Source organism: Panthera pardus, unplaced genomic scaffold (genome assembly GCF_024362965.1).
Source record: "Panthera pardus isolate Hobbes unplaced genomic scaffold, ASM2436296v1 HiC_scaffold_16, whole genome shotgun sequence".
Taxonomy (NCBI): Eukaryota; Metazoa; Chordata; class Mammalia; order Carnivora; family Felidae; genus Panthera; species Panthera pardus.
In genome coordinates this window covers 34,837,524-34,851,107 of record NW_026526721.1, presented here as the reverse complement: position 1 = coordinate 34,851,107, position 13,584 = coordinate 34,837,524, and positions in this window count along the sequence as shown.

The following is a 13,584-nucleotide window of genomic DNA, read 5'->3' as shown; positions in this document are numbered from 1 at the left end:
GAAATGATATTGACAAGTTGCTCCCTGATAATTTTACTTTAAAAATTAGAGATATGTATTACCAACATAAATAAATTCTTAAAGGCTTAGAGTTCCTAGACATGACTACAATCTGATAGATAGATAACATTTTAATATCTAAGGAAAGACTGTTTACTCTTGTTGTCTTTTGGTTGGTTTCCAAAGATCTAAGAAAAAGGAAAGTCAGAAAGAAAGAAAGAAAGAAAGAAAGAAAGAAAGAAAGAAAGAAAGGAGGGAGGATAGGAAATAGGAAAGGAAGGAAGGGAGGAAGGAAGAAAGGAAGGAAAGAAGGAAGGAAAGGAGGGAGGGAGGAAGAAAGGAAGGAAGGAAGAGAAAAAGAGAGAAATAAAGAAAGAAATGTTGTCAATGCTCAAGGTACAGTGTTCATGAAAGAAAATACCATAACAGGTTGATCCTTACATCTAATATGCTAAATATACTTTACAAATGAATGAATAAATTCTGGGGATGTAACGTACAGCATGGTAACTATAGTTAAATAACACTGCACTGTATACTTCAAATTTACTGATAGGAGATCTTAAACATTCACAAAAATATGATAATTATATGAGATGAGGATACGGTAAATGGATTGTAGTAATCATTTCACAACTTAATATGTATATTAAATAATCACATTGTCACTTTATACATATATACATATATATACATAATCTATATCTTATATAGATTTATTTATATTTTATAAATGCATATATCTACACATATTTTATGTCATTAATGTTAAAAAAAATAAAAGTGATTGAAAAGCAGTATGCTTGAGACCAATGGCTCAAAATTTACAAGACCTAGAAGTTGCTTTTTGTTACTAAATTTTGTTCTATAGCATAACTTGAAATGAAACTTTCAGGTAATATAACTATGCTTTGTATATAAATTTATATGTGTGTGTATATAATACTCTACAAAATAGAGAAACTAATAATATACCCAGGTCAGACATGACTACATGAGAAGATTTCATGTAGTTGACTAGCGCTGGTACCTTCCTAAAATGATTAAATCTAGATTTAATAAAAGTAAGATCAGGAGCCATTTCATACATCAAGGGCAAGAAAATGGAATATCTGAGTTTAGTTGAGAATTTACTATGATGGCTAAAAGTCAGAGTATTAAAATTAACTATAATAATTTGTTAATGGATACACAAGGTTAAAAGATGTAAATTGTGACATTAAATACATAAATGTTGCAAGAGGTGAGAATAAAATTGTAGAACTTTAAAATGTGTCAAAATTTAAGTTGTTAACAAGTTAAAATAGATTACTTTAAATGTAAGCTGTTTTAGGTGGCCTTATGTTAATCGCGAAGTAAAAACATATAGTAGTTACACAGAAGATAAGGAGAAAGAATCTAAGCATATCACTACAGAAGATCATCATTTACAAAAGAAGAGAGATCAAGAGAAGAAAAGAACAAAGACATTACAAAACATCCAGAAAATAATTAACAAAATGGCAGTAGTAATTCCATACCTATCAATAATCCCTTTTAGTATAAATGGAAAAAAATTCTCCAGTTAAAAAACATAGAGTGGCAGAAGGAAGGAAGGAAGGAAAGAAAGAAAGAAAGAAAGAAAGAAAGAAAGAAAGAAAGAAAGAAAATAGAAAGAAAAGATGTAACTATATGTTGCCTATAAGAGACTTACTTTAGCTTTAAACATACACAGACTGAAAGTGAAGACATGGAAAAGATATTCCAGGCAAATAAACACCAAAAGAAAACAAGAGTAGTTGAACTTATACAAGACAAATGGACATTAAGCCAAAAATTTTATAAGAGATAAAGCAGGTCATTATATAATGATAAATAAGAAGACATAACACTTGTATATATTTATGCAACTAGTAGAGGAGCACCTAAATATATGAAAGAAATATTAACAGACCTGAAGGGAGAAATAGACAGCAATACAATAACAGTGAAGGAATTCAGTATCCTACTTTTCACAATAGATAGATCATACAAACAGAAAATCAATAAAAAACATTGGATGTAAAGTACACATCAGACAGAACATCTTCTCCAACAGCAGCAGATATATTTCTCTTAAGTGCATGTGAAACATTCTCCAGGATAGATCATATGTTAGGCCACAAAACACACCTTAATAAATTAAAGGAGATTGAAATCATGTCAAACATGACTTTCTGACCACAATGGCATTAAACTAGATATCAATCATAAGAAGAAAATTGAAAAATTCACAACTATGTGGAGATTAAACAACATGCTATTGAACAACCAATGGGTAAAAGAAGAAATTGAAAGAGCAGTCAAATAATATCTTGAGACAAATGAAAAAAAAACAAAAACAAAAAAAAACAACACACCAAAACCTATGGGATAAAGGAAAAGAAGTTCTAAGAGAGAATTTTATAGCAATAAACACCTACATTAGGAAAAGAGAAGGTCTCAAATAACCAACCTAACTTTACACCTCAAGGATCTCAAAAAATAATAATAAATTAAGCCCAGAATTAGAAGAAAGGAAATAAAGAAGATTGGAATGCAAATAAATGAAATAGAGATTAAAAAGACAATAGAAAAGATGGGTGAAACTAAGAGCTGATTTTTGAAAAAATAAACAAAGTAGACAAACCTTTAGCTAGACTTATCTAGAAAAAAAAAAGAAAGCTAAAATAAAGTACAAATGAAAGAGGAGACTTTAAAACTGATATCACAGAAATTCAAAGAATTGTAAAGCCACTATGAACAATTATATTCCAAAAATTGGACAGCCTTGAAATGGATAACTTCCTAGAAACATACAACCTACCAAGACTGAACCGTGAAGAAATAGAAAATCTGAACAAATTAATGTTGACTAAGGACATAGCAGTAAACAAAAATCTCCAAATGGAGAAAAGTCCAGTACCATATCGCTTCTCTGGTGAACTCCAACATTTAAAGAATGAATACCAATCCTTCTAAAACTATTCCAAAATACAGAAAAGGAAACACTCCAAAACTCATTTTATGAGGATAGCGTTAATTACTCTGATAACACCAGACAAGGACACCAGAAAAAAAGAAAATGACAGGCCAATTTCCTGGGTAAACACATATGCAAAAAATCATCAGTAAATATTAGCAAACCACATTCAATAATACATTAAAAGGATCAGACACCATAATCATGTGGAATTATTCCAGGGATGGAAGGATGATTTAATATTTTAAATCAACTTATGTGATATATCACCTTAACAAAATGAAGGAGAAAAATCATATGATCATCTCAATTGATGCAGAAAAACATTTGATAATTTTCCACATCCATTCATGATAAAAACTCACAACAAACTGATTATAAAGAGAATACAACTCAACATAATAAAGAACAGATATAACAAACCCACAGATAACATCACACTCGATGAAAAGCTTGAAAGCTTTTCCTGTAAGATCAGGAACAAGGATGTCCACTCTTACCACTTTTATAGTACTGGAAGTCCTAATAAGATGAATTAGGCAAGAAAAAAAGTCATCCAAATTGGAAAGCAACAAGTAAAATTGTCTGCAGATGATAAGACCTTATACAGAGAAAATCCTAAAGACTCCACCAAAAAACTGTTGGAATAAAGAAATTCAATAAAGTTTCAGGATGCAAAATAAATATACAAAAATCAGTGTGTTTCTATCTATTAATAAAAAAAAACTATCAGAAAAGAAACCAGGAAAATAGTTCCAATTATTACAATTGCATCAAAAATAGTAAAATACCTATAAATAAATTTAACCAAGTAAGTAAAGGATCTCTACTCTGAAAACTATAAGACATTGATGAAAGAAAACATAAATAAATGGAAAGATACTCTTTGTTCGTGGATTAGAAGAATTGATATTATTAAAATGTCCATACTGTGCAAGGCAATCTATAGATTCAATGAAATCCCTATCAAAATTCAATGGTATTAATCACAGAAGTTTAAAAAAAAATAAAATAAATTTGTTTGGAACCACAAAAGACCCCGAATAGCTGAAGCAATTTGGGAAAGTACAAAGCTGGAGGCACTACACTTCCTGATTTCAAACTTTATTACAAGACTATACTAATCAAAATCATATAGTATTCGCATAAAAACAAACATATAGAGCAATGAAACGGAATAGAGATTCCAAAAATAAATCCATTCCTATTTGGACAATTAATTTACAACACAAGAGCCAAGAATATACAATTGGGAAAGAATAGCGTTTTCAGTGAATGATGTTGGGAAAACTGGACAGCCACATGTAAAAGAATCCCTACCTTGCAACATACACAAAAATCAATTCAAAATAGATTGAAGACCTAAATTTAAGACTGGAAACCATAAAAACCCCTGAAGAAAATACAGGGGGTAAGCTCCTTGACATCGGTCTTGGAAATAACTTTTGGATATGATATCACAAGCAGAGACAACAAAAGCAAAAATGAACAAGCGAGACTACATCAAACTAAAAAGCTTCCACACAGGAAAAAAAAAAAGTGAATCTATTGAATAAGAGAAAATATTTGCAAATCATATAACTTATAAGAAATTAATATCCAAAATATATATTAAAGAAAAAACTCATACACCTAAATAACAAGCCATAAAACCCAGTTAAAAAGGGGCAGAGGAACTGAACAGACATTTTTCTGTAGGAGACATACAAATGGTCAATAGCTGAGTGAAAAGAAGTTCAACAACACTAATCATCAGGGAAATATAAATCAAAACCACTATGAGATATCATTTCACACTTACTAGAATGGCCATCATGAGAAAGACGAGATAACGAGAATTGGCGAGAATGTAGAGAAAAGGGAAACGTGTACTGTTGATGGGAATGTAAATTGGTGCAACCATTCTGGAAAACAGTATGGAGGTTCCTCAAAAAATTAAAAATAGAATTACCATATATTGAAAAATATACTGAAAATATATTTGCACTGTGATGTTTGTTGCAGCATTATTCATAATAGCCAAAACATGGAAATAATGTAAGTGCCCACTGATGGATGAATGGAAAGAAAACTTGATATGTACATGTACAAGCACAAGGGAATAATACTCAGCTATGAGAAAGGAGGAAATCCTGCCATTTACCATAACATGCATCGAATTTTAGGGCATTATGCTAAGTGAAGTAAACCAGACAGAGAATGACTAATACTGCATGATATACCTTATATGTGGAATCTTAAAACAAAACAAAAAAGTCAAACTCAGAAATAGTAGAAAAGTAGTTGGTAGCTGGTTGCCAGGAGCTGGGAGGAGGGGGAGTGAATAGGAAGAGGTTGGTGAAAAGATACAAATTTCCAGCTATAGTATAAATAAAGTATGAAGACTAACATAAAACATGGTGACTATAGTTGATAATACTGCATTATATAACTGAAATTTGCTGAAAGTAGAACTTAAATGTTCTCAACTACAGCAACAAAGAAAGATAAATATGTGAGGTGATAGATTTGCTAATTAACTAGATGGGGGAATCTTTTCACAATGTCTATGTATATCAAATCACCACTATATACATTTCAAATACATTACAACTTTGTATATCAATTATAATTATATCAATTATAAGGTTTTTTTAGTTGTTTTTTTTTTTTTCACTACAAAAATAGTTTTCAGAGAAGCTGCAGGGTAAAGTGAGTGAGCACATAGACATGGCTTTGTTACAGCTTGGGAACATTTCCCTAAATGGTCAATAGGATGACACAGGTGTCCACCAGTTGTGGTGATAAAAATCTTGCTGTTATATTACTTATAGGAGGTGTGAAAATATATGAGTGCAGATAGAAATAGCAATTAAAAATATGTAAGACCGTTAACCTAACAGACAAAATTGGCAGAGAAAAAATCATTTGCTGCCACAAAAAAAGAAAAATAATCGAATGCTCCAGATTTTAGTGTCAGCTTTCATCTGCGGCTATTTAGTCGAAGGCAGGAGTCTACAGAGCAAAGATGCAAGTAATAGCAAATAATCGCATATGAGGAATATTGCCAATAACTCAGGGTTATGAGCAAAAACAGGTATATCCTCTTTTACGGTTTTTATATTTTGTGCTTTTTTTGTAAGTTCAACAATTTACAGTTTTTGAGGCTAAAGATCCTGGATGTCCTTGTATGAGAAAAATAAGTATCAGAAATTATTTGGAAATTCTTGAAAAATATTTAAGAATCAGAAAAGTTAATTTTGATGTTCTTCTAATTATTAAGAGGACAAAAATGTTTTTACAGTTAGAATTTTAAAATTCTTGCAAATTTTAATGAATTTGTATGGCCCCCCAAAATAAATAATTCTTATTAGTTACTCTGATGCAACCAGGCAGTTTGAATGAGTTTATACATAGAACAGAAACTAAAGAGCAGAAATCTTGTCTGTAGTGCTCATGGAAGTCAGTTAGTAGAGACTTAATATATATATTTCAAATTAATAAATAGGGCATGTGAAAACTTGGCAACTAAATGTGGTGAATTATTTTAAGTGCTTTCACATTTAAAACACTCTAGGGAGTATTATAGTTTCACATTGCACCCTATTATTTGTTTATTTAGGAAAATGGAAACAAGTAGATTAAAACTTAGGTCAGTTTTTTTTTTTTAATTCTCAGTTTGCCTATTCATATAGTAACACTATGGGTTGTTTGATTGAACTTCCCTTTTCATCCTTTTTCTCCTATGCTTTTATTATAAAGGTTGCAAAAACTCGTAAACTCAACTGCTCAAACTCCAGCTTTCCAAACACTTTTGCTGCTATGGATATCCATGTTCTCACTATTCCCACTGAAAAATTTAGGTAGATATCTGCTGATTCTGTCTTTCCCTCTAAATGTTTCCTACTTCTATTTGCCCAGAAAATGATATGAGGCCTATGTCACATCACATGATGTCACAGCCTTCTTGTGACATAGGACAATAAGGTGTATATGTGAACACCTGAGAAAGATCCTGGATCCTGTTGGCATAACTGAGAGACTGTACCAGCCCTGGATTGAAGATCTCCAAATTGTAATTATGTTAAACAATTTTTTGGGTATTTAAGTTTTAATTATATGGTTTTCTATTGCTTGAAGCTGAACCCATACCTAACTGATAGAGATCATACGTCTTTTAGTTACCTATCTTTTAAGTCAGATATATTTCTCAGTTTGGGATTTCACAGAGACAAATTCTGGGACTTGGATTCAAGTGCAAGTCTTTTATTTCTGATGTGATCCCAAGGAAACATCAGTGAGGAGTGAAGGTGTGAAGCAGAGAAGGGAAAGAAATCAGTAAAGGAACATTGGAATAGCTTCTTAGAGACCCAGTTAAAGTTCTCGCTCGCTTGCAACTTCTGAAGGGTACAGTCTATGATGGAATGAGTAAATCCTGTGGTTAAGGGCTTAATGTCATAACTCCCTTACCATAGAATGAAGGCAGTGGTATGTGCAATCTCAAATTGGACATTGGAGCAGGTAGAAAAGTAAACCCAAATTGGAGATACTTTACAATACCAATAAGGATGAATTGTCCTTTCTCCCAGTATGTAGGCAGTGCAATACAAGCAACTTGCCATCAAGTGACTGGTGTCTAATGAATTACATATAAATCTCTGATAGTTGAGTGTAGCTACATGGGCTCAGCAATTACAAATTAGTATCATTCTCAATTCCTATCATTAATTGATCTACAGAAAATACCTCTACTTCTCAACAATATTTATATGCCCTTAACTATCACATTCTCTATCACTTTAGAGAAAGAAATACTAAGTCCTACCTGTGAATATAGTCAACTTGTTTATTCTCTAGTATTACATAATAAAGTCATTCTAACATAACCACATTGCTAAGTCTATTAATCACTTCTTTAATATTTTCTAAGAAATTTCTTCCAAGGAAGTGTTAGAACCTTAATCTTGAATCTCAGGAGAATACCCCATATCAATAAACTGCCTTTTCCTGCTTTTAATTCCTCTCCCCACCCTCTATCATGGTGTACCAGTTTTAGCATTCATTTTCAAGCACTTTTTCCCAGTACTTTCTACTGTATATAATATACAGATTCTGTAACTCATTTAGCAAATAATATATTTCCTCCTAAAGTATCCACCAGAAAATACTTATCCCATGTATCAGTGTCTGTTCTTTCCCCAGCAGGGCCCTAACATCAGTGTAAGAGCCTTGCCAGGACTATGAATGCAGCTCACTATGTACTTCTGTCAGCAGTTGGCCCTCCCACTCTTGGAAGAAAGGGTCTTTCTATCATACCAAGCTAAGCTGATAGTTGGCTGCCTCAGGCCTGTCACTTTTATACTACAAGGCTTCACTGCAGTTGTCATATGCCAACCAATGCCAATATGCTTATACCATTACCCATTTTCCCAAAGGCTAGAAGTATTGCCTGAACTCAGGCATCTCGTTCCCCTGTAACTCATTCCAATTCACCACAGGTGAGACTCTTAGCATAAGAGATATTTACAACACCACAGCTTACCACCAGTTATAGGATCCTTATTGCCATACAGCTGGTGACTAATCCAGTTCCAGAATCTTGTCTTGAGGGTCTTCTCTTATGACCATTTTTGGCATCAACTGTCTATTTGGATTCCAGAAGCCGTTGCTGAGACAAGGATTCAAGTACAGGTACTTTATTTGAGAGGTGATCCCAGAAAGCACCACTCGGGGAGTTGGACAGTATGACAGGAAGGACAAGGAAACCAATAAAAGGTAGGTTATCAGACTAGGTATCAATTTGGGCAAGTGGCTCAATCTTATTAGGGCTGTTGGAAGAGATGACATCATCACAATCAAGGGGTGGAAAATCTGAGATATTTACCCACTAAGTCTCCTTCTGTCATTGCTGGAGCATTTACTTGCCCTTTCAGCTGGCCTTGTGTAAGGAGCAAGTATGCCCCCCCCCCCCAAGCTACACCAAAGCCCTCAGCAGAGTCACAGATATTCACAGTAAGCAACCTGCAGGGTTTAGATATGTGCAGAAGGGACCTAGGAGGGACATGGGCTACATCTGTTTCTTTTCTCATAAAACTAGGAAGGGTATGATTATGCCAGGTACAGAAATCTACTTCTAGTCACATGCCAAAGCAAAATAGGGAAATACACACACACACACACACACACACACACACACACACACACACACACATTGTGATGAAAAGTGCCTAAGAACTACTTTCTCTAAACGTATTTTAGCAACTATCCCCATGTTCTGGTGCCTGAAATCTTCCCATTTGTTTTTATCCCCTTAGCCTAAACTCTTGATATACTTTGTACAAAAGTAGGTTATACCTGGAAAGAATAATTCATTAAACCATTATAACAATAAAATATAATGCATAAAATAGGAAAATAATAGTGTCATTTAACTACCAAACTGAGGGTAGATTCTGGCATTGAGGCACACACAAAAAAATCACAAATCTCTTTAAAAGCTAAACACCCAGAGATGTTCCTAAATCCATAATTTTAATCCATAAATTTAAAAATATGTTGATTTTATATATAGACTTCAATCAGTCTGTTAAACTCATTAACTGGCTGCATGACTCATTCCAACATAATAGCCTATAGCAAATAAGCAGATTACGATGTGCTATTTCATTAATGCTAAACAGTAGGTGATGGCCACTACTCTGTTTTCTAACTGACTTTTCCTTACCCTCCCTTCCAATGCCCATATCCTTCCCCACATAGAAGGTGCTACTTTATAAGTAAAAAACATCATGTAACACTTTGGTATAATCAATTTGTGTCCTTATCGGGAGTTCAAGGGTTAAAACATTCCACTCTTCCACACAATAGTTTTTTCCCCCAGTTTTCTCTATTTTACATAGTTTTGCTTTGGGATTTCCTTCCCTAAGTTCTTTCATGTAGCTATTACAGTAAAATAGCCCTGAAATTTTCTTTTTCTTGAAAAGGTGTCTACTTTCAGAAAGCAAAAAAGGACCACAATGGGGAAAACAGAGAGGAATATGTGGTGTTCCTTACAGGACAGCTCTGCTTGAGGCCACAGGGAGAAACACCTTGAGAGAGGACACTTGACATTTTTGAGGGTGCCTATATAAGTTGGGGTCCCAGTCAGAAACAGATGGCACATCTAAATGATGATAATTTGAGGAGGATTTAATTAAGAGGCAATTTACAAAAATGAGCGTAGTGCAAAGGAAACGACAAGGGATAGTGTAGTATCTCATGCCATTACCATCCATAGGTTTTAAGGAGCAAAGGGAGCAGTTATAGGATCCCAGTGACCCAGAAAGCTAGAAAAAAACTGGAGAAGTCTCCTACAAAAGCTAACACTTCTGTCAAATGATATAGCCAGTCCATGGAGACACTGCTAGGAGAAAAAGAAAGAAAGATATACCTTCATATCTCTCTCCTCCCCCACTGGTCTCTTGCCTGGGCTTTCTATTGGCTACCCAAACTGAGGCCAGACAATAAGGAGATGAGTTGATGGAGTCTGCACAAGTCAGCATCAAGGCATAGAGCAGGGTGCAAAAGGATGGAGAGTAAATCTGAAAAAGTGCTGGAATATTTCTAGCCCACAGCCCTTATTTATATTTGGGGAAATTTACCAATGTATTAACTTCGTAAAATTTAAGCACCACCTTCCAATAAAGAAGCTTTAATATTAGACATGTGTTCTCTCTGATTGCTCGAAGCTATGCTTCATCATGTAGGTGCTTATGCCAGGGGAGTAGAGCGATGTTAGAATTAATTCTGACTGTCCAGGGGAAGTAGTCAAGTGCTGCCAGTAGTAGCCTCCACAGTCCAGGCACAGCAGAGCCAGTGGAAGAACCCAGCATCCAGTGGTGGCAGCCTTGGCCCTCTACCCACAGGTATTTCCTTAGATGACCTTGCCTAGGCTTCTAGCCAGTTAGGTTTTCTGAGTTTTTCTGAGCCTATCTGTCTAGCTTTCCTGTTATATATTTTTTTTCCAAATGAGTTGTTTGGCAGTTCAAATTCGCAAGAAACAATCTGCAGTTTCTGGAATAAATAATTCTGACTGGTGGGGACAAAATGATACCATGAGTAGGTTGCAGAGGTGACCCTGGAGGGGCTACCATGATGATACACACAGGGCATCCAGAGTTGTACCACAGTAATCTAGCCTTAAACAATCTTGGTAAATAAGATGGAATTTAGAATTATTCATCTTGCTTAATTAGGGCTGAAAACAAACAAACCAAAACTTCACCTACTATTCTAGGAGAATAATCTTAACACCCAGCATGGCATAGCATATCTATGATTCACATCTTATCTATAGTAATCTGGAAAAAAGAGCTCGTTGAAGGCTTTGAGAAACTGAGCAACTACCATAAGGACAGAATGCCAGGAAGGACGCATTCAAGGGCTGCAGGTTGAGCAGATGCTTCTGATGGCACTGGATATTTCAGAGAAAAACAATGAGCAATGGCCTAAATCCCCAAATTCTTGGCTCATGTAATAGACTGAAACCCGGGAAATTTCTACAATTAAGGTAAAGAATAGTTGGCCTTCTTCAATGGCAGAGCTAAGATGGGAGTGCCCATTTGAGATTACAGCTACTATGCAATCTGAAATAACTCATTAGTGTCTATCCCACATTTCCTAACCTCTTACCCTCCTTCTTACCAGCCCTTACCCTCTGTATGGTAGAAGTCTGATAATGAGATGTATCATTAAAAAAATAGTAATGGGGAAAGGCTTTAGTGTGCAGGGTGGGAAGTGCAAAGAGGTGGGGATGGAGAGGTCTTAGGCAGTAGAAGGTGAATGTAGTAGTGACCAGGGAGGGAGCAAAAGGGGAGCTGGAAACTTCCACTGTCAAGGATGATCAGGAGACCTTTAACAGGGCCACTTGTATGCATTCAGAAAGTTTATATACGAATAAGGCATTCCTAAAAGGATATAAGAAAAGAAATTGGAGAAGAGGAGATAAAGTTTTTCTTGACATTAGGTTTTCTTCCTGAATTTATTTAAGCAATACCATAGTATTTCTGTAAGCTTCTTACAATCTTTTAAAATAGCTACTTTAGACACAAAGATTTATTTATGGAGATTTTACCAGAAAACTTCTATTTATTTATCAGTTCTCCAAAAAATAAAGCTATATTTTGTTCTTTAATATAACTGTATGCCTAATGATATTCTTCTAAAACTTAGGTGGCCCAGTGATATTGCTTTTATGGATCCCTCATTCCTGATGCTTTTCTTTAAATTGAGTACTGGTTTTATAGTATTACAAAACATTCATGGATAAACTCTATTATAGCCAATTGTCAAGAAATAATCATAAAATAGTTTAATCACTATATTTTTTGTGACAGAAAATTATGTATAAGGAAATCAGAATAAGCTGATTTTAGAAATCAGTATAAGCACAATATAAATGTAAAATACTTTCATATATAATCTTGAGTCCTGTTAAAGAGGCATGGGGCAGGGGAGTCAATTCCTAAGTAAGAGAAATTTAACAGTTGAATAACCAATATTAATTTTTAAATGTGCAGTGGATCTGAAATATCTGCAGTATAAGTCAATAAAATTAAGATGTTCTAAAACTGAACTTTTTTCAACTCAATCCAAGTTTCTGATCTCCCCACTTCATGCAGAAATCTTTATGAAGTCCACCTGAGATTTTTACTCCCTTACCCTGGTTTGTTTAAAGTAGTTACCATATTGTTTAACTTCCATCTCAAAGTGTTCACAAAGTCATCTTAATTGCCTCACTTGGGCCCTGACTGCTTGCTCCCAGAAGCTCACTCAGCTCCCTAGGGACCTTCAGTTAGGACGGGGCATGAACTGTTTATGGCAGAAGAGTCTTTGGTTGCAAGCAGCTGTCAGATCTGGGATGATCATTTATGGAGAAGAACGGCAGGGTTTGCTGCTCCCTTTGAGAGCACAGTCACCTCAGCTTTCCGCAAGTTCAGCTGGCAACTTTGCACCACTTACCTTATGGAGACTTCTATGAAATTCTCTACGTTGTATTTAGTCACTGGCAAGCACATGGCCCTTACTCTCAGCCTTCCTGGGTCCCGGAATTTTTGGATTACTTCTGTGTTACTCTGGTGGAGTGGGAAATCAGGGGATGATCTGGAAGCCATCCTATGTCCAGAACTCCTCACTATGCTGCCATAGTTTTTCTCCCCCATTCAAGCCTCAGTATGGTAGGACATCTTTGTGGGTTGCTACTCACAAACTCAGTTATAAAATAGAAGAATCCCAGTTTCTTCTAGTTCTGAAACACCACACCTTCATAAGGAACTCTAGCATATCTACTCCTTCCTTTTGAGGAATCACTGAGCAGGGGCAGGATTAATGTCTCTTGTATTTTTCCTCTCTTTCTTCAGAACTGGACACCAGGATTTCTCAACAGCCCCACTATTAACATTTTGGGCTGCATAAAATTTCATTGTAGGTGCGGATGTCCTGTGCATTATAGGATGCTTAGCAGCATTCTTGGCTTTTGCCCACTACATGATAATAGCACATGCCCAGTTGTGACAACCAAGTTTGTCTCCAGACATTGCCAAATGTCCCCTAAGGGGTGCAAAACAACCCTCCACTGAGAACCACTG